The sequence below is a fragment of the Esox lucius genome, chromosome 24 (assembly GCF_011004845.1).
Source record: "Esox lucius isolate fEsoLuc1 chromosome 24, fEsoLuc1.pri, whole genome shotgun sequence".
NCBI classification, from domain to species: Eukaryota; Metazoa; Chordata; class Actinopteri; order Esociformes; family Esocidae; genus Esox; species Esox lucius.
The window spans coordinates 23,970,002-23,980,947 of record NC_047592.1 but is presented as its reverse complement, the minus strand read 5'-3'; positions in this window follow the sequence as shown (position 1 = coordinate 23,980,947).

Genomic DNA, 10,946 nt, shown 5'->3' with positions numbered 1-10,946 from the left:
CCTAAAAGCAATGACAGCAAACCAAAAGAACAAGAGACAGCCACAACATAATGATACTACTTTAACATGGCTTATTTTTCCACACTGACAGAAAGAAAAATGTCAGTACATAAAATTACAGGAATGGATGCTGCTTCAGCTTCAGGCTTTAAGGCATGGATGAAGATGTACTGAAGTCAAGCGTGTGGCTGACTGTAGCAGCACAAGCCATACTGGCAGCCCAGAGACAGGCCAGCTACCAGTAATGATGTGCTGCTACCGCCAGACACACTGGGGCGAGGAGAGACCAGCAGGTCGACCAAGGGACAGACGGCCTAACAGCCAGGCCAACTGACAGACACTTGGGACTAAGAGAGACCAGCCAAGTCGACCACCCGGCCTTAGTCTGGAGACTACCAGGCATGCTGAGAAGCCTCAGTCAAACAGGCACTGTCCTGGAGAGACAACTAGGCACACCAAAACCCATTAGTCTGTAGCTAGGCATACTGCAGGAGAGTAACAGCCTGGATGGCCTGCAGGCCCCACTGGGTGAAGTTAAAGGTTCCAGTAATTAGGAAGCAATGCCTATTAGGGCAGTGAGGGAAATCTGCAATAATGGTCTTCAGATAACTTCAAATTCACTGTCTCGATCGTTATTTTGTCATCACAAATTACTAAAAACCACTGGAACACAACATTCTGTGCACTAATATTTCCTCCAAAACAGTTACATATTGAAAAAAGTAAAACTATTTAAAGTGGAAATTCAAGCTAAAAAAGAAAACATTTAAAAAAAAAACATGACACTGAGCTAACAGTAAAAGTGGTAAGCTGACAAAATTGTAAGTTATACAAACAAAGCTGACAACCTGCCAGTGCAGATAAGGAGTCTTCTTTCGGACTGGAACACTGATATCAGTCAGAATGGTAATCAGAATGGCACAACGGTTCTTTTGGATAGGGCGCAATTCCAAGGGCTCCCAGTGGCAGCACAAAATGATTTGGAGTTGTTTCTAGATACCTGCAAAACATGATGTGCTGCTAAAGGGCACTCCGGAGATGGAAGAGAGATGATTATCCATTGTAAAGAGCTGTATAGAAAAAAGTAAGACATAATTAACCTTAACATACTGACATGATATTCCTTGAGTGCAAAAGATTTAAGCAGGTTCTACACAACTATACATATTCCATAGCATATTCATTCATTTTCATTTTTAAACTCTGGTGGCAAATTGCTTTAAGAGCTTTAAAAAACAAAAACAAAAAAAAAACAAGTTGTGAGTCTTAGAACAGTAGTTGTGCTTGAATAAGAATATTTTTATTGAGAAAACAGTGAAATTATTTTCTTGGCAAATGCAATAAGGATTAACCTCCTGAATTCAATGTAATTGATCGGAATTTAAATTATACTGCAATTTTAATCCATTTTTATACTTAATTTTTTGAAAACACAAAATGGACGGTGGTCAAGTGGACAAAATGGTGGATGAAGATGAAGACAAAAGAGAAGTTGAGTGAAGACATTTTCCTGACATTTATCTACACCAAATACACCCGGTGCATATATGTATCCTTCAAATACTAATTCTAACGGAAATAAAGAACCCTAGTATGTCAAAAGATACTTATAAAAATACTATTTGTGAATGAATCTCAATATTTAACACTGAACATTAAACATTAACATTTTCTTCTAAGTTTTACAAACATTATACAACAAGACAAGACAGCAGATGACAAATCTATGCAAATTCCAACAAAACATCCCCTTACATAAAAAATAATTCTGATGTTATAAAAGTAATTGGAATGGTTACTAAACAGAAGATACTGTTAAGACAAAGTAATATTAACATTATTACCCATACCCCCCCCCCCCACCCCCTAAAAAATAATGTGCTGCAGACCGCTCTAAAGAGTCCCCTAAATAATGTTACAAATCAACAAAAATACTTTGATTTATAGAATAAATTATGGGTGCAAATTGTGCCATTTAAATAAAATAAAAAACAGAGTGAATTCTAAACTATACAGAATACCAGTGCTTCTCATGAAGGCCCTTAAAAATACACCTATCCCAAAAGTAAAAACAGGAAGGAAAGGTTTAAATCTCTGGTTAAAAAAAGATTTAAGGAAAAAGAGAAAAGGCCAGTAACACTAAGAACTGCAAATTATCCTAATTCATGGAATTATAATTTAATAATAAAAATTACAGACATCACCACAATAAAAGCTAATTGAAAATGTCCCTGGGCAGCAGGGATTAATTGAATGTGTTTGGGCTTCGTTGTAATTCACTGTCTTTAAGACAAGATTACCTTCAAACATGACTGCGTGTGTGTGTGTGTGTGTGTGTGTGTGTGTGAGAGAGAGAGAGAGAGAGAGAGAGAGTGAGAGAGAGAGAGAAAGTAAGTGAAAAAGGTAGAAACAACAGAGAGAAGAAAGGAGAAATTAGAGAGAAATTAAAGAGAGATGTGACATTGACAAGCAGCGATGCACCTGAGCTCCAGCTAACATAGCAACCACAAGAAACACACCTCAAAGAGGGAGAGAGGGATGAGAGAGAGGGGAGGGGTGAAGAACTAGAGGGAAGAGGAGGCATGAGGACTGTGTGGATGCAACAAGGGGTCGGTTTTTGGCACTAGGAGTTATAGAATTGATGTGGCTCTCGAATCTGGCTGAAATTACACACATGCTTTTATTAAATTTACATTTGAGAATAGTACCATACAAACTAATGTGCATTTTTTATGTTATTAAGAAACAGCAGCACCACAGTAGTTTTAGTTTAATACTTTTGATCTCGTCCCTAAATAAAGCTGATATGATTCTAGGTGCAGAACACAGACAAGGAACAACTAATACATAAATTATAATAGGTTATTAGTTTCATCAAGACATATTTGGAATCTGTTCAGTGGTCTAGTAATTGAGAGAGAAGGGACAAATAGGCTAATTACTGAAATGCGAAAAAATTAACAAAAAGCACCAAGTATTACCAGATAGTAAAGAAAAAAAGCCCTAGTTTAATTAGAGTCCTAGTTGAATTAACTGAGAAAAACATTTTTTTTAGGAGTAACGGGGGTGGAGATCTAGCACACACCCACTACCGTATGTGGTGTGCTTAAACTTTAAACTTAGAGAAGTTGGCTTAAAGTAGGCATAAAGTAGAACAAAATGAAACGTTTCACTTGGATGTGATTCATATTAATTAATACTAACTTAATTAACGCTAATTGACCATATTTTAACACTTTAAACAAAATCACCACCGTTTTATGCCTACAATGTTGAAGGGAAAAATAAAAATTCAAATAGCAAGCTGGAAAGGCCAGACTAAAACAAGGCAATATTGATTAATGGCAAACCAAATTCATAACTTTTCATGCAAATACACATTCTAAACCATGGAAAAAACAAAAATGAAGTATGCAAGCATAATGCACAGACTAGTGCCACACAACAACATTTGTTATTAATTCAGGAAAAGCAGGCTGACAATACAAGCTTTATTATACATTTAAAAATGCCAGTGATAACGTCAGAACTAAGGCAGCAAGCACTCATTTCGGCCTCTATTGCCAGATAGGCTCATTCAGAAAGAGCAAGCGGGGGGTGGGGTGGGGGTGGGGGGGTGCGAGAGAGAGAACGAACGAGAAAGAGTGAGGCAGAGAGCGGTTGCAGAAGGAAAAGAAGGGAGGGAATGGAGCAGAAAGAGGAACAGGGAGGGAGAGCAAGACGTATGGGGTAGCAGACCTGAAACAGAAGAGAGAGAGAGAAAAGGCATTCACTTACCTTGGGTCTTCGTTTAAAATAATTTAAAAAGAAAGTAGGTGGGCCAATGACAATCAGAACACCCTCTTCGAATATAATCTAGCCCACACCTTGTGTGTAGCTGCCCAGTTCTCATTATATTGATGCACCTCTTCAAATGTGCTGAAGGCCAATGTACTCTCTCTACACACTCTTATCTACACCCTCTCTCAACTTTACCAATAGCTCCAGACTGACTCTAAAGGAAAACAAGGAGAGAAAAAAAGCACATTACTCAAGGAAATTTGCATCACTAATAACTACAAATAATGAAAAGGAAAAACCAAACATTTAATTGGAAAATAACCCAACAACCATAGCCCAATTAAAAAACAACCCCCCCCCCCCCCCAAGAAGCAGCTTTGGCAGCTCCCTTCCTAGAGGGAAGGGTATAAAACCAGTCCTAAATGTGCCCCAAAAACCTTGTCCCTCCAGTATCCCTTTACCTCAAACTACCCCTCTATTCAATCAGGTCACTCTAATAATAATAAAAAAATAGATTTTTTTTTAATTTCTAAGGTATTGCATTATTCTGACCTCAGTGGGTCTTCTTTGATAAATAGACATTAAACAATAAGAAAAATGCCACCCCTAGTACACCCCAAACCATAGTCCCAGTCCCCCCTCCCTCCCTTATTCACCTCCACCAGGCCCCAGGGCAGGCTCCTGTGCTGTGCTGTGTGCAGTCTCTCTCCGCTCTACGCTGAAGCTAGTGAGGAGGCTTGGGGAACTTAGTAGGCATAAAAAGGCAAGGCGAGCTGTTAGTCTTTTTCCCTCGGCATCACTTTCTACAATAAAAATCAACATTTTCGGAGCCGCCCAAAAATCTGAAAAAAAATCAGGGCATTGACAAGGTATCAGGGGAGACGGGTGTGAAATTTGGGGGTTGTGGGGGTAAAGGTCTGGCGGGAAAAAATTGATTTGCGAGGGTATGTTTTTGTCTAGTCTGCGCCAGTGAAGGCAGCAGCCGCCGCTCGCTTCGGTTTCTTGTCATTTTGCCAAGGCTTTCACTCCGCCAACAGGGAGAGAAAGAGAGAAAGAGAGAGAGAGGGAGGGAGAAGGGGTGGAAAGGGAACAGGCTAGACTGCGGAAAAGCAGAGGGAAATAAAAATTAAGGAAAGTGTCGTTGCACATTTGTGTGGTGCGTTTTGCCAAAGCGACAATTCAAAGTTCTCATAGCAAAGAGTAATAAGCCACAAACCACAAATGAACATCTCCTGTGCTGGACAAAAAAAAGAAGAAGAAAGACATACGACTTTCCAGGCTTGGCCCAAGTTCCATTTTTTGTATTTAGCAGCAAAGAAAAGGACGAGCGGGCGAGTGAAAAGAGGGGGAAACAATAGAAAAAATATTTGTAAAAAAAAAAACTTGAGTCTCACTGACCTTTGGGGTGTCCGGCCAACATGGTCGTTCAAACAGAAAAGCAGCAATGAAATATTTTGACTGGGATCACATCAGTGTGGAGTGGAAGGAAGAGAGCAAGCACACAAAGTGGAGAAAACAGAGTTGTGGATCTGCAGATAGTTTTACCAGAGACAGAGGGCCTCAACCGTCCACGCACACACACGCACGCACACGCAAACGCGCACACACATTACGAAAATAAAGACAAAGGCCTCAAATACCAGAATCATAAATAGAATGTTTAGACTTCACACACAATTATGAGTTGCTGATTCTAAAGCTAAACATCTCATAGTTGACTTAGCAGAGTCTAAACACCTCTGAAAGGCACCTTCTGTCTGGTTATTTTGGTAACTGTAGACAACACGAACCAGTACAAAAGCTTAATCATTACATTCACGATTCAAAAAGAACCCCAAAACATTCAACTGGCAAACACAAATGAATCTAGAGCGACAGAAAATCATTTCTAGCCTACCAGTATGCCTCAGGGTGTAAGCTAAGATGATGTAGCCAATTTATCCAACCTCAGAAATATCAGGTCCAAAATCCTACACTTAGCAAGCCAAGCACACAACCCAAATCAACTCCAATGGGAAAACAGGTTTAGATGTAATACACCCAAACCTCTTAAAAACGTACTGTGACACAGATGCTTCATAAAAAGTACTGACTTGTCGGATAGTCACCAGGAAATAACGTGGCCGTGTGAATAGGGGACATAACAGAGCAATTATTTTTTCTCTTACATTCTGATGTGTTAATACCAGAAATAAATACAATTAATACGCAATGTGTCATGCATTTGATCAAGATTAATTTGAAAGAACACCTGTTTCATTGCAATGTCTTCGCCTGAATACATAGTGGTTTATCAAATCTTAAAGGACTAAGTTAGATTATAAGTATTACTGTGTAGGTTTGGGAATGCAAGCATCCACAAACTAACAAACCAATGCACACATGCACAAACACATACATGCACTGCATTAGATTACAAATACTGGTAAGATGTTTTAGTTATAATAAATGGCAACATTTTAGCCTTACTTCAGAAATACTAATCACACTTTACTAATCATCCCTTAGAATATAGTTTCAACTGAAAGATTTTGTATGGCATGTACACAGTGGATTAGTATATTGTGAGGTACGGTGATACATTTTCAAAACCTAGGAAGCTTAATTTGGGTGACTATTTCCTCTCTTTTTCTATATAGTGCTCTGTATACATTTTTCTTCACCAAAACTGCATTAGAAATATACACTGACAATGCTCGACATCTTTGCTTATACAAAAAGCACATCACATACCAGGAATTAATGACTATTCGAACATTTAAAACGCAACAAAGTGAAGCATTTGTTTTACAGTGGCAAGTACAGTACGTGGCATCGATGACGCAGTTACACACGCACCTAGTTAGATACGGTGGCGTCTGTCTTGAGTATCAATTATAATCTTTACAATTACCTATTCTACCTCTCTTCCTAGGCATTTTTCTGAATATTTTGTAGATATTTTAAATAAAATTCAATATCTCTATTTACCAATACAATCTTAAAATGTGAACTTGGGTCAAGAATAGGGTGAGTGACAGAAATGTTCAAATGTTGTACCGATTGAAACATTATTTACGGGTTAAATAAAATCTTGATGGTCAAATGAAGGGCAAAGAGACAGTCAGGTAGCTGTCGTCAGCTACAATCCCAGTTAGCTGTAATATCTACATCGAAGATAACACTGTTGCAAGCTTTATAAATCAAGCAAACTGAGAGCACGAATCTGTTAGTTAAAATCGTCAACGCAACATGTAAAAATCTTATGTAACATTTCGCGTTTGTCTAAGTTATCTAGCGGTATTTATTTGACATTCCGTATAGTGTTTAGATGTCACAGTACGTTTGTTGGGTCGACAAGAAAATGCTGATTCAGACAGATATTGTTGCGATTCTTCCTACACAAATCTGACTATTTTATTCTACAAATGTTATTAAATTGAGTGATTTTCTGAACTTTTTTCAAACTGACCGAATCAGGTTCTTTTGAATAATACTTTTTAGGTCAACGTCAGCGAACTAATCATTTATTTGAACAAATGGGGGGTGGAGTACATTATCGAGGGGGGTTGCATTCAGCCGATTTTGGGGAGGGGTCCGCGGAGCAAACCTATGGCACTAGCATTGAAACGGGGGTGTGACGCCGACGTAGCGAAGTTCTGTCCTATCGAAATAAAATAATTACTATACCAGTAACTTCTATTAATTACGTTATTTTAACGACGAGGTATCAACGTCGAATTATTCTTACCGACATTGGCCGTGTTTAAATATATTTGTCTGCAAGTCGTATCAATCGTGCTTCCATGTCAAACAAAATTCAATAACGTTTTCAAACTAGTTAGCTATCAGTGTCAGTTAAACATAGCTATGCCACCAAAGAAACAGCTAACTAGCCACCCAAGTAATCTACTAGGCGAGTTGTTAGCTTGCCATTCCAACTAACTAGACACTGAACAGTTTTTTATGCGAAAAAGCATTCTGAATGTTGACCAATTATATTTGGTGGACAGTAGGTTGATAAAAGTTACCGGTCCACAAAACTCGGTTGAAAATGTAACTTGGCTACAGTATGTGTCTGACTTAATTCTACCTCGCTAACGAGTTAAGTGAGCTTGCAAGCTAATAATTCAACTAACGTTAACGTTAGCCTGCTAAAGGTAGGGTAAAATGCTTACCTTGAGAAAATACTTCCTTGTCCATGAAGAAATAATTAATGCAAAAAATAAATAATTCCTGTATAAATGCTATTTTGAAAATATAAATGAATTCGTTAAATGTTTTTCAACCCTGACATTCATTCTCTTGCAGCAGAAGTTTGAAAATGGCGCCAATGCCTCGCCTCGGCAGATCTACACACACTGGTGACACGGAGAAAAGGGGAAAAAAATTAATATAAATGTAAACGGTCGAATTATAATTTTTAACAAAATGCATGTAGTGTGTAATCGTTGCCCTAATCCATATTGCTATTCATCTTTGCTTAACATTGCTCCTATGAATTTATATTATTATTTTGTTTAATTTTAATAACCGTCAAAGATTGTCCTACTCGTAGTGCAGCACGGGAAATGACATAATCGGTTTGGTTTTGAATTTTCAAGCCGGGAAAGGGTTTGCCGCCCCCTGTAGTTTGACTTCAGGAGTTCATGGGTTGACTGATGTAGATAGGTCCATGCAAGAGGATATGGAACGCCTTTGACTAATGTATTGTAAACTATTTGTTTAACCACCATATCATATGCAATACGCATTTCAGATACATAATAATACAACTGTCTTCAAAATATACTTTTGTTTGTGTTCTATAGTTGTGTGTGTGTGATGAAACTAAGCTCTTAATTTCAGACCGTGCCTGCTAAATGTTTGTCTTTAAGCTATCTCATGTTTTTTGGATGCCTTTCCCTCATAAAAAGAAATATATTTGCACCATTATGAGTATATAAAATCATACTGTGTTTTCATGATGGGACACTTGGGCACATATTCACTTTTTGTTCATGGAGGGCAGGGAAAGATTGACTCAGACCTCTAACAGTCCACTATAGTAGGTCTCTGTGATGAGTCTCTGTGATGAGCCAATTATCTAATTAAAAAAGATAAAATAGGAGTATATACAGTGGGAAGAACATATATTTGAAACACTGCCGATTTAGCAGGTTTTCCTACTTACAAAGCATGTAGAGGTCTGTAATTTTTTATCATAGGTACATTTCAACTGTGAGAAAATATCCAGAAAATCACATTGTATGATTTTTAAATAATTAATTTGCATTTTATTGCATGACATAAGTATTTGATCACCTACCAACCAGTAAGAATTCCGGCTCTCACAGACCTGTTCATTTTTCTTTAAGAAGCCCTCCGGTTCTCCACTCATTACCTGTATTAACTGCACCTGTTTGAACTCGTTACCTGTATAAAAGACACCTGTCCACACACTCAATCAAACAGACTCCAACTTCTCCACAATGGCCAAGACCAGAGAGCTGTGTAAGGACATCAGGGATAAAATTGTAGACCTGCACAAGGCTGGGATGGGCTACAGGACAATAGGCAAGCAGCTTGGTGAGAAGGCAACCACTGTTGGTGCAATTATTAGAAAATGGAAGAAATTCAAGATGACGGTCAATCTCCCTCGGTCTGGGGCTCCATGTAAGATCTCACCTCGTGGGGCATCAATGATCATGAGGAATGTGAGGGATCAGCACAGAACTACACGGCAGGACCTGGTCAATGACCTGAAGAGAGCTGGGACCACAGTCTCAAAGAAAACCATTAGTAACACTACGCCGTCATGGATTAAAATCCTGCAGCACATATAAGGTCCCCCTGCTCAAGCTAGTGCATGTCCAGGCCTGTCTGAAGTTTGCCAATGACCATCTGGATGATCCAGAGGAGGAATGGGAGAAGGTCATGTGGTCTGATGAGACAAACATTTTGCTTTTTGGTCTAAACTCCACTCGCTGTGTTTGGAGGAAGAAGGATGAGTACAACCCCAAGAACACCATCCCAACCGTGAAGCATGGAGGTGGAAACATCATTCTTTGGGGATGCTTTTCTGCAAAGGGGACAGGACAACTGCACCGTATTGAGGGGAGGATGGATGGGGCCATGGATCGTGAGATCTTGGCCAACAATCTCCTTCCCTCAGTAAGAGCATTGAAGATGGGTCGTGGCTGGGTCTTGACAACGACCAGAAACACACAGCCAGGGCAACTAAGGAGTGGCTCCATAAGAAGCATCTCAAGGTCCTGAAGTGGCCTAGCCAGTCTCCAGACCTGAACCCAATAGAAAATCTTTGGAGGGAGTTGAAAGTCCGTATTGCTCAGTGACAGCCCTGAAGGATCTGGAGAAGGTCTGTATGGAGGAGTGGGCCCACATCCCTAGTGCAGTGTGTGCAAACCTGGTCAAGAACTACAGGAAACGAATGATCTCTGTAATTGCAAACAGGTTTCTGTACCAAATATTAAGTTCTGCTTTTCTGATGTATCAAATACTTATGTCATGCAATAAAATGCAAATTAATTACTTACTGGATTTTTGTTTTAGATTCCGTCACTCACAGTTGAAGAGTACCTATGATAAAAATTACAGACATGCTTTGTAAGTGGGAAAACCTACAAAATCGGCTGTGTATCAAATACTTGTTCTCCCCACTGTAGTTGTTACCATAGGGTATAGTCAACAGTAGGAACTACCATAGATAAATTGTTTATTAAAAATATGTTTACACAAGTAGGTTTCCATCCATACAGCAGATTCTATGTACTTACTCAACCCAAATAATAGCTTAATAATTTACCCAGAGCTCCGAACTGAAGGCAACAACATTCTTAGGTCTTTACGGTCCATCAGTCTTAACACACTGTCATTCAAGGAAACGGAGGGATGGATTAGAGCAGGTCTATCAGAGACGTCTTAAAGGGATATTTAGTTTTTTTAGAATGTTACACCCATTTTCCACTTTTAGTGTTGAAGTATTATGCAGACCGTTGTTTCAGTCAAAGTTCCATTTTAGAGGTTTATTTGGCTTTGTCTAGTTGCATAATTGAGCCATACGTACTGCAGTGGTCGAATTCCCCACCGCAAACCCATTTTCTAAACCATCTCCACATAAAAATCTAAAGACAAATGTTTTAGTGGGGTCTTTTACACGACACTGGCAATGCGCAGATTTAGAAATG